The sequence below is a fragment of the Grammomys surdaster genome, unplaced genomic scaffold (genome assembly GCF_004785775.1).
Source record: "Grammomys surdaster isolate TR1022 unplaced genomic scaffold, NIH_TR_1.0 168, whole genome shotgun sequence".
In the NCBI taxonomy this organism is placed as follows: Eukaryota; Metazoa; Chordata; class Mammalia; order Rodentia; family Muridae; genus Grammomys; species Grammomys surdaster.
In genome coordinates this window covers 8027384-8038325 of record NW_021604616.1, presented here as the reverse complement: position 1 = coordinate 8038325, position 10942 = coordinate 8027384, and the positions used below count along the sequence as shown (strand labels likewise).

The 10942-nt window shown below is 37.4% G+C and overlaps 1 non-coding gene across 1 annotated transcript; it reads right to left on the bottom strand.

The window, feature by feature from the left end:
* Positions 1-382: 382 nt before the first annotated feature.
* Positions 383-453, bottom strand: Trnag-gcc. The gene has a single exon. It is a non-coding gene; the product is annotated as a tRNA-Gly (tRNA).
* Between the last annotated feature and the right edge of the window lie 10489 nt (positions 454-10942).

Sequence of the window (10942 nt, the reverse complement as noted above, 5' to 3'; positions counted from 1 at the left end):
AGAGTTTTGACATGGCAGTAAGTCTCTTTGGGAATTTTTCCATATCTAAGTTAACAAGTTCTACATAAGATCTGGGAAGGTGATAGTGTATTGAAACCTTGATCCAAGTGCAGCCTTCAAAAAATAATTTCACAAAGTTCAATTGAGGCAATGATAAAGGATATGCAGGGCAGGTTTGAGAGAGTTTTGGAGAAAATATGTGTTGTAAAGTACTTTCACTGGAAGGTATGCCTGAAGATCTCAGTGCATACATTTATAGATTGATCATTTTCACATTCCTAATGTGGATTAGCTTTCACATCTCGGCAAATGAAGAGCATTCCATGAATATTTATGTAAATGAAAAACAAAGGCATACCTCCTTCATTCTTAAATTCAGAAGTGCATTGGCCAGGAATCGAACCTGGCCCTCCCACATGGCAGGTGAGAATTCTACCACTGAACCACTAATGCTTCTTCTTTATTCTTACTATTTTCAAAGAATTGGTACCTAGCCATTTGAAGTTCACTTTTGCAGGCTGACTTTATTCATATCCCCTTTTTCTTCATTTTTGGTGGAGGGAAGATTATGACCCCCCTGAGTGTACACCTAAATAGTATTTCATCAGTTCAAATTAAAGATGCATTTTGCATCTTTGTTGTTGTTGCATGACTTTGAGAATATGAACTGCTGCATAAATGTTAAATGTTCCAATACTCTTGAAAAATCCTATTTCCTCAGAGCCAAGTGTTCTTTGGCTATTTGAAATTCATTTCAAGTTGGAATTTTTCCATTTTCAATATTATAATAAATTTTAGTATTTTTGAATGTTGTCATAACAAACAGGGTTTCATCCTTCCATGACCTCTTAATGTGCATTCAATATTATTTCAAATACTTCATCTCAACCCTCTTGTAAGTCAACCCACTTGTTCTGCGTCTTTCAATTTTTGGTTAGTCAAATAAGTCCATTTGTCTTTTTTTTTCTCTACATAACGTTTTATTTAGCTGGAGTTATTTTCTGTCCTGTACACCCAACAGTGTTGACCAAACTACCTGAAAGTGAATGCCTGCAGGATTTGCACCGGGGAAGAAGCATGTGTTTTGTCCTTTTTACATACCACACAGAAACTGTGGAATCTAAGTTTAGAATAGAATTTCAAGCTAATATAAAGTGGTGTTGTATGATGGGAACAAATTGGAGTTGTGAAAGACACTGGGAATATAAATCTATGCTGTTATAGTACATGGTCAGAAAGTAGAATAAATGGTTAGGTATGTAACATACAAATCAAATGCTCTCTACTGTAATTTCAGAATTGAATTTAAAATTTCTCTGTCTATATCCTTTAGAATATAAATCCAGTTTGTAACCCAGAAGCTCATTTTCCTCGGTTCTGAGCTGTTGAAGATTCTGTTTATTTGTAAGGATGCTCTGCCTCATAAGTCAGGACAACTAGAAAGCTCCACTCTGGAGCTCACCTTCAGCAACAGGGTCAACACCAACTGCCAATATTTAACATATTTCCACTATTCCATTGAGACACTTAGTCTCTCTGTACACGTGTGCTTCACCCCTTAATAAAAGCCAGTGCCTCCACGGAACCCCCCTCCCTTTTTTACCTTCCGCTTTCCCTCAGAGGCAGCCTCTTTATATGCTTTCCACACTATCCCCAATAAACCTTTCCTATGAGACCTATTACATGGTGTGTTCTTTGCAGCATACCTTGGCCCAGAAACCTTAACACTGCCAAACTCCCCTGTAGTTACAGGTACTACAACTTGCCCCAATTATCCCTTAGAATGTTACCCAGTACTTTAACCTTAAGAAAGCTCACTGAAATGACAAACAGGAATATAGCCAATGCCAAATCCTAAGGATGTCAACATTAAGGTGGGGCTGCTGGATTTCTGTGCATGCAGAGTTCTGCATTCTAATCTGCAGGGATAATCAATTCCAACAGCTCTCTATTTCACTGAAACTGAAAATCAGTGGTTGCTTCATCTTGCAAATTAGAAAGATCTATAATTTTGTTTTTGCTGGCGAAGTGTTGTGGATGACAGACATTCTTGATTTAGTCACTGATTACATTTACATTTTACTGGATTAATCCAGCAACATCAGACTTTTATTATTGTTTTATTATTATTATTATTATTATTATTATTATTATTATTATTATTTTCAAGCTAAAAGCTTATAAGGGAGGGAATGTAAAGGAAAAAGATTATCAAAAATGAGAATTCCAAAGCACGTATCTATACACAGATTGGCAGATATTTTAATGCAGGTAGAGTTGTGTAGGATACATACTTTTATGATTTTTTAGCTATCCCTGAGAAAGCAGAAGGTGATTTTGCATTTCAGAGGTAAGAACTAAGGCTTAGACAGGCTTAATAACTTCCTCTAGTTTCAAGGATTACTAAGGGAATTGTTAGGGAATCAGTCAACTGCTTTTAACTTCCTATGATTCTTTCTCCTGTAATCTAGTCTTTGAGGATTTGAACAAGAACACAATTTTGCATGAATTTGAATCTTCTGTCTATTCTGTATCCTAAAGATATGTGAATGGTTCGAAACCAGAAATGTGAAATATATATAGTACTATCCTTATTTTTCTATGTGTTTGTTTCATTCATTCTCACTTTATAAAAACATTCCCCAATATAAGCTTTGGGCCTGGCTATAGATAGCTCCACTTTCACTCACACAAAACAAGATTATATCCCCAGAAGAAAACATTTGTCATTTCTCAACATTTGAACAGAAAAATTACAAGGATGAGCTTATTGTTCAATTTATATGCTACATAATTCTTCTGATGACCCTTGATTCTGATGACAATTGTGGCAAGTTGTAATCTTGTAAGAACAGGGGCATTTGGCAGGAGAATGGGCCATTGATTTGCTTTGGCCAAAGCCATAATTTTGTGGCCAGGCAAGACTCAGTACAGCGATGAGCAGATTCTAGAAGCCTGCCAGATAGGTGGGGAGAAGAGGAGGGTTGGGAGGGATCACAGCTATCTAGGGTAGAGATTGTTACCACCAGAAGATGATGAAAAAGGACATCAGTCCATCAAAACAGGTTAACTCTCTTCATTGATTATATGAGTACAAATGTATATCACAACTATGCATATTTTTCCCTAGGCACATATATGTGTGCATATATGTTCATATCTGGAGGGTCTTCACCCTCAAATATAATTATTCTCCTTACAAGCTAAAAGACATTTACCTTCTTCTTAATTCAACTATGCCCAAAGTCAGGTCAGTTGATTCATCTCCATGTGATGGGCAAAGCTCTTTTTCTAGTATAGATATTATTTAATTTTTCATAACTCTGAACCTCAAGTAAGGTACTAAATTATTTATATAATCTCTCATATTTGAATATAACATTATAAAAGGAAAATTATTTATCTAGTATGAAGAATGAGACTTCTTCATGGTGTACACCTGTAGACCCAGCTTTCATGGGTATAGGTCAATATTGGGAGATGGTTCTGTTTATTGTATATTCAAATGCTGATTTCCACGCCAAGACATCTGGTTGTTGTACTGGAGGATGGCATCATCAGGCATTTCTGGTAACTATGTTATATAAAAACTCTTTTTCGTCATCTCTGATTGGTTAATAAAAAAGATGATCAGCCAATTGGATGGGCAGAAGATAATAAGGTAGGATTTTCACTCCCAGTCTGGGGGTGAGGGTGGGAGCGTACCCCAGGGAAGTGGTAGAGAAGGAGTATAAGGAAGAGAAAGTGTGGAGAAACTACATGGAGAGACCAAAGTTTGCCATGAGGTCACTATGAGAGAGCAGCCATGAGGACACACATGAGCCAGAATGAGCCAGGGCAAGACTCAGAATGACAGCAATGGGGCATTTGGCTGAAGAATGGGTAGTCATAGAAGGTTAGAATAGCTCAGAAGCTGTCTAGTTTAGGATTGCAGCTAGTTACCAAAAACGCAGGTCTCTGTGTCTTCATTTGGGAGCTAAAATGAACTAGAGTGGGAGTTGAAATACACTGCAGTTACTTGGGAGCAAAAGGTGTTAAGAAAACGCCCAGAAAGGAGTTTACAGGCATCAAGATAAATTGAAAGTTAGCCCTAGTTTTGGTTCCTGGGGCTTCACAGTCTGAGGTCAGAGACCATGAGAAGAAGGACACAATAAAGAGAAGCAAAGACACTATGGGGTAACAGATCCTGAGAACTAGCCATGAGGGCTGGCCAGTAAAAATAAGGGTATCCCAAGGCTACTTTTTGAAAATTGGACATAGCGTTACATGAAGACTCAGCTGTACCACTCCTGGGCATATACCCAAAAGATTCTCTAACATATAACAAGGACACATGCTCCACTATGCTCATAGCAGCCTTATTTATAATAGCCATGTCCTTCAACAGAGGAATGGATACAGAAAATGTGGTACATTTACACAGTGGAGTTCTACTCAGCTATGAAAAACAAAGATTTCATGAAATTCTTAGGCAAAGGATGGAACCAGAAAATATCATTCTGAGTGAGGTAACCCAGTCACGAAAGAACACACATGGTATGCACTCACTGATAAGTGGATATTAGTCCCAAAGCTTGAAGGAAGACCAAAGTGTGGATGCTTCAGTCCTTCTTAAAAGCAGGAACAAAATATTCATGAGAAGTAGAGGATGAGAGGAACTGGGAAGAAGAGAGGAGGATAGGGCGGAAGGGGGATCAAAAATTTGGACAGATGTATGTAGCAATGAAGGATGGGGAAGTGGGGGTATCCAGCAGCAAGTCCCAGATGCCAGGAATGCAAGAGGCTCCCAGGACCCAACTGGGCTGATAGCTGAAATGCCCAACAAAAGGGAGGAAAAACCTGTTGCAACCATATCCAGAGGTTAGGTAAGGCCCTGGGTGGCCACTGTCTCATCTCCAAATTGTTAACCCAGAATTGCTCCTGTCTAAAGGAAATATGGAGATAAACTGTAGAGCAGAGACTGAAGGAAAGACCATCCAGGGACTGCCCCACCAGGGATCCATCTATGCAGAAACCAAACCCAGACAATATTACGGATGCTAAGAAGTGCTTGCTGATAGGAGCCTGATATAGCTGTCTCCTGAGAGGCTCTGCCAGAGCCTGACAAATACAGAGGTATATTTATTTATACAGGCACAGTGAATTTTGGACTGAGCACAGGATCCCCAATGGAAGAGTTAGAAAAAGAAGTAAAGGAGCTTAAGGGATTTGCAACCCCTTAAGAAGAACAACAATATTAAGCAACAAGACTCCCCAGAGCTCACAATGACTAAACCACCAACAAAAGAGTAGACATGGAGGGACCCTTGGCTCCATTTGCATATGGAAGAGAGGATTGAGTTATCTGGAATCAATGGGAGGGGAGGACCTTGGTCCTGTGAAGGCTGGATTCCCCAGTGTAGGGGAAAGCTAAGGCAGTGAGGCGGGAGTGAGTGAGTGGGTGGGGGAGCACTTTCATAGAAGCTGGGGTTAGTGGGACAGGGGTTTGCAGAGGGGAAACCAGGAAAAGGGATAACATTTGAAAAGTAAATAAATAAAATATCTAATAATTTTTTTAAAAAGTATTAGGGTAATCATTACAATACTAAGTCGGCTCCCTATGTCTTTTCCTCCTCATTGTCTTTTGAAAAAAAAAGTTATTTTTGACTTAGTGTTTTCATGCAAACACCTTTGATTGTTACGTCTAAGATGGACTTGTCAGAGCTGTCAATATCTTCCCATGTTTCAGTTCTCTGCCTTTTATACTAACAAAAAAATGTAAAGTTTATATGTTTAGCTGTCTTGTTTATCCTGTGGATATAAATTCCAGAGAAATGTGACTAAGAACAGCTACAACTCTTTTGGTAAATAAACAAATAAATAAATAACAACAACAATATTGCAAACAGAACCAAATTTTAAAAGGAGGATGATGTTTAAGGCATTTGAAGTTTGTCACTGGCCCGGTGTTTCTCTTTTCAGAATTGCATCCAAATATTGTCAATCATCACCTTTTCTGAAACACTTTGTCTTGTCACTTAAATTTTCAAATGCAAAATACAACAAACACCCCCCCCCACACACACATGCACGCATGCACACACACACACACACACATGCATGCACACACACACTGACACACACACCACAAATGCCTTTTCAATCCAATTCTTTGGAAGTATTTTAATATTTTAGTGTTTAGTTGCTACTGCTGTTGTTTCTAGAATGGAGATTTATATAAATTGTCAACATGAGCCTAACATCCAGTCAGGTTTCAAGCAGGAAAGTTTAATTTTACAAGGAGACCTAGTAATTCATTCTTCTGGTTGGGAGACTGTATTGAGTTCTGGACCACTCCTTTAGGGAAATTAATTATGTACATTGTGCCTACAAAAAAGTCCCATGAAGAAATTCCATCATCTCAAGAACCAAATGGACAGAGTGTTAAAGTTCTCTATTCTCCCTCCATAAATACCCTCCTTCAATTACAATTGCTGAATTCAGTACTGAACTAAACCTGGAAGGCAATGGTGATAAAGTTACTATTTCAAAGAGCTCTTAGCTAGCAATGGTCTCCACTAACACTGAGGTGGAACATAGTTCTCAGAGATTTGCATGGCATTGCATCATTCCTAGAACACAGAGAGTCTGTCCCATCTGATGCTACAAAAATCACTCCTTTAGGGACAGCTAAAAAAGAAGAGGAAGAAGAAAGAAAGAAAGAAAGAAAGAAAGAAAGAAAGAAAGAAAGAAGCAGCAGCTTGGCCTTTGGCTATTTTACCTTTAAGGCTCTGGTAGACCTGAGGCCTATTACTAGTTGATTATATGAAGAGATGAGTTTGAGAGACTATGGGCCTCCCTCATCTCTAGAATCTATGTGCTGCCAAACCACCTTGATTTATCAAACCCAACATCAACGAATAAAATCCAAACACCTTGCATGTTTCTAGTGTCCCTCAACAAAAGACCATGTACATCTCTGCAGTCTCTTTGTATCACAAGAGCCTTATTTCTGCTGTCAAATGTGTTCTTACACAGAGGAATCCTTTTGGCTCAAAATTCTTTTGTCCAGATGATTACACACACAGCTTCCTTCTCCTCACCTGTAGTCCACTCTGATTTCCTCAACAACCCCATTGACCTACCTCTCTTGCTGCCTCTCCTCAGTCTCTAATTCTAGTTAATCTACCATAGTGTCTGGGTTGACTGCTGATTAAGCACTTCTTTATATTATAACATCTTCATGTGTTTGTGTATATAGTTTTCATTTGTTTATGTTTTGTGAAGGCCTTACAACCCTTGAAAAATGTACATTTTCAGTTTGGTGACTGTTTGTTTTGTGGGAATAAGCATTACCTGTCATATTACCCAGCAAAGGATTCTTAACATTTTTATTTGCAGATGACTCATTTAAAGAATTTTCAGATATATTGATGGGAAAAATAAACAGTATACTCATAGATACTATAGATACTATAGTTTCATAGATAACAACAGGTGGAAGAAGCAGGACATGTGTATTAATGACAGTATGTTGGGGATATTTATGAGAAGACTGAATAAAAGAGTCACTCTGTTTAAGATAATGTGTGCTGGAAATGGAAAAGTCACAGTTCAAGAGGTGAGAAATATTGCCAAAATAGTAACATTTCTAAGCCCCAATCTAAGTAGGATATAGCTGGATTCTAGAAAAATGTGGAAAAGCACTAAAAATAAAATTAATAAAGTTCAAATGTTTTAAATCATTTGAACAACTATTGAAACAACTTCCACAGTGTGAAATGCAGAACACTGCCATCTTTTTTTGTTGTTGTTGTTTTGTTTTGTTTTGTTTTGTTTTGTTTTGTTTTTGCTATGAGTAAACCAGAAGGTTGAATTTGAAAGCTGTCGAAGAAACTAAGAACAAAATGATGGGCTTTAGATGACAGTTTTAAGAAGGTATGAGACCTAGCTAGTAGAGATGGGTGACTATGTATAGGCTTTTATACCCTAGCCCTGTTTCTTTTCCTGTTTAACCTAAGATTTAACAAATGCTGCCACAAGTTCTCCTAACCATGTACTGGGCTGCTTTAGTTACCATATAACCCCTGCCATAATGAACACGCATTCTTTTATACTGCAGACAAACTATGTAATATGTGAGTTACAGCCAGCCTTCTATGCCATATGACATGTTGCTTCTTTCTAAAAATTTTCTGGTACCCATTTTCCAAGCCTTTTCTATTCTTATGACTCATAACCTCTGTGACAATTAATTCATCCTCTACTTCTATGAGATAAGATGCATAGTATCTGGATATGAGTAAAACTATATAATAGTTATCTTTTGTGACCTGGGTTATTTTATATGGCAATATTTTCCAGTTCTATCTATGTTCTATATGTGATAGAATTTCAGTCCTTTTTTCCTGGCTAAACAGTATTTCATTGTTCTTACATCTATTTCTTTATTCATTATCCATTAATGCAGACATCATCTAGTTTCATCTTTATTGTTATGATATTAATACACAATATATGTGGGGGATAGATAAGAATAGATACCATTTTAATATAGTATTTTCATTTCAAAATAGAATGCTTTATTAAGAAAAACTCTATAATGATGCCGAGCACTAGAGAGAAAATTTAAAAATTGAATCAAGTGTGTAGAAATTACCATAACATTCACTGAATTTACAACCACGAGGAAGTTTTACTGGGACTATGAATGTGAATATAAGTCTCAGAATGAATTAAAAATGAGTGGCAAAATTTGGCCATACATGTACTTTTCTTTAAAGAATTTTTGCCATGGGTATGGAGGAAAAGGAGAGAAGGACTTGATGAATTTAAGAAAGAAAGTGGCTGTAGATATGCAAACGTTGGTTTCAAACAACAATGAAGAAACCAAAAAAGATAAGAGAGAGAGAGAAAAGAGTGATGGAACAAGACTAGAAGAGAAAGAAAGAAGAGAGTGATGGAACAAGACCACTGAGAAAGTGAGAAAATCAGTTGTTCACTATGAGACCATAAACTTTAAGAATATACATATATATATGTCCATGTATGTTGGGGAGCATAAACTTTTCTCAATCTATTTTAATATGCATTCAACCTCCCCTGTAGCCCACTATTCATGAGAGGTAATAGAAAAGAAAGGTTATTAGGATACTAGAGAAACAGACCTGAGAATCGCCAATCAGTCCACATCCACTGAATTGACAAGAACCTTATGAGTTCTTTGATGAGTTTCTTTCTATGAAGTCATCACAAGTGAAGCTCAGCAATGCAATGTAAAGCAAACCAATACATGTGTATCATCAGTGAAGACCAGCAAGGCAGAGCAAGGAAAACAGATGTTCTAGCTCCCACTGTCTGTGGGCTCATTTATATTCTTTCTAAATATCATATGTCCTTTCACATGTTTACTTTAGCCAAACAGCCTTTCACCTGTGTCCCCCAGCAAAACACCATTTGTTATAACTGACTTTCCAAAGGAACTAGAAGTCTCCACTTCATAATACACTTCTTAAGTATGTATACTTATGCCTATAATAAAGTTATTTCTAAAATAAAGAAAGAACTGTATACTCCATGGACATTATGGATATGCAGAATGGAAGAGAACACAGGATGAATCACAGTCAGTATCAAGGGGCACAGATTTTTTGAAGGCACTAGTCTAAGTAACTTAAACGTCAAAATTTTCAAATATAAAAAGATAAATAGTGGAATATATAGGTCAAAATTTGGGGCCTTGAGACAGGGAGTTTATCTTTGTGGTAGAATCCATTCAGTCTCCAGTATACAGACTTGGATGTTTGTGATACCGAGAGAATTAACTCCATTAGAAATTTTGATCATAGAAACCAACATGAACCAGAAGTAAGAGAGAAAACTTACAAGTTCTCAGAGAGTTTAATATCCTCTCTTATTTTTCCTGTCTCCCTTCCTCTCTTTTTAACTCATGCAGTAAATTTTCATCTCCAATACTCAGTAGAATTCGTCCCTTCAGAAGGTACTCTTAATTGCTTTCTTACCAAGTAACAATGAATAATTCTCAGTTCTCATCTTTCTTGATCCTCTGAGGAATTTGATAGAATGGGTCAGTCTTTCCAGGATAGTCCACGTCTGTCTATCTCTGTCTATGTCTATCTCTGTCTGTCTCTCTGTTTCTCTCTCACACACACACAACTGCACATCTAGTTCAATCTCTGTCTATTTCTGTATCTGTACATCTCTGTCTCACTGTCTCTGCCTCTCTCGTTCACACACCCACATCTATCCCTAGCTCTGTGTCTTTGTCACTCTGTCTCTTCTCTGTGTATCTTTCTGTCTCTCTCATATACACATCTATGTCTCTGTCTCTCTCACACACATTTATCTCTCTGTCTTTCTCTCTGTATCTGTCTCTCTTTGTCTTTCTCTCCCTGACACACACATATACACACTTACACACAAACACATATATCTCTATCTCTGTCTCTCTTTTTCTCTCTCTCACATCTTTCTCTCTCTGTCTTTCTCATATACATCTGTCTCTGTCACACACACACACACACACAGACACACATACACACACACACACAGAGAAAGAGAGAGAGAGAGAGAGAGAGAGAGAGAGAGAGAGAGAGAGAGATTTCTCTCTATATATCTCCTCTTTCTTTCATTTCCCTAATTCTAGATCACCACACATTTGTTAATCCTCCCTTTCTACCTCCTCCTGAGTCTCACCTTTATCCCTAACTCTTCTTCTTTGGGAAGGTTGATTTTGAACATATCTATAGTTAAATCATTAAGCATTTATTTCTTAATTCCCTCAGTGATCTCAACCAATCACAAGAAGTTAAAATCATCTATTTCCTGGTGACTTTAAAATATACTCTGTTTCTACTTAACATTTCTTATTTCGGGCTTCTAAAATCTCTGAAATTTAGGTTATGGAGATGAGAAATAAATGACACTTAAAATATTTGAAACA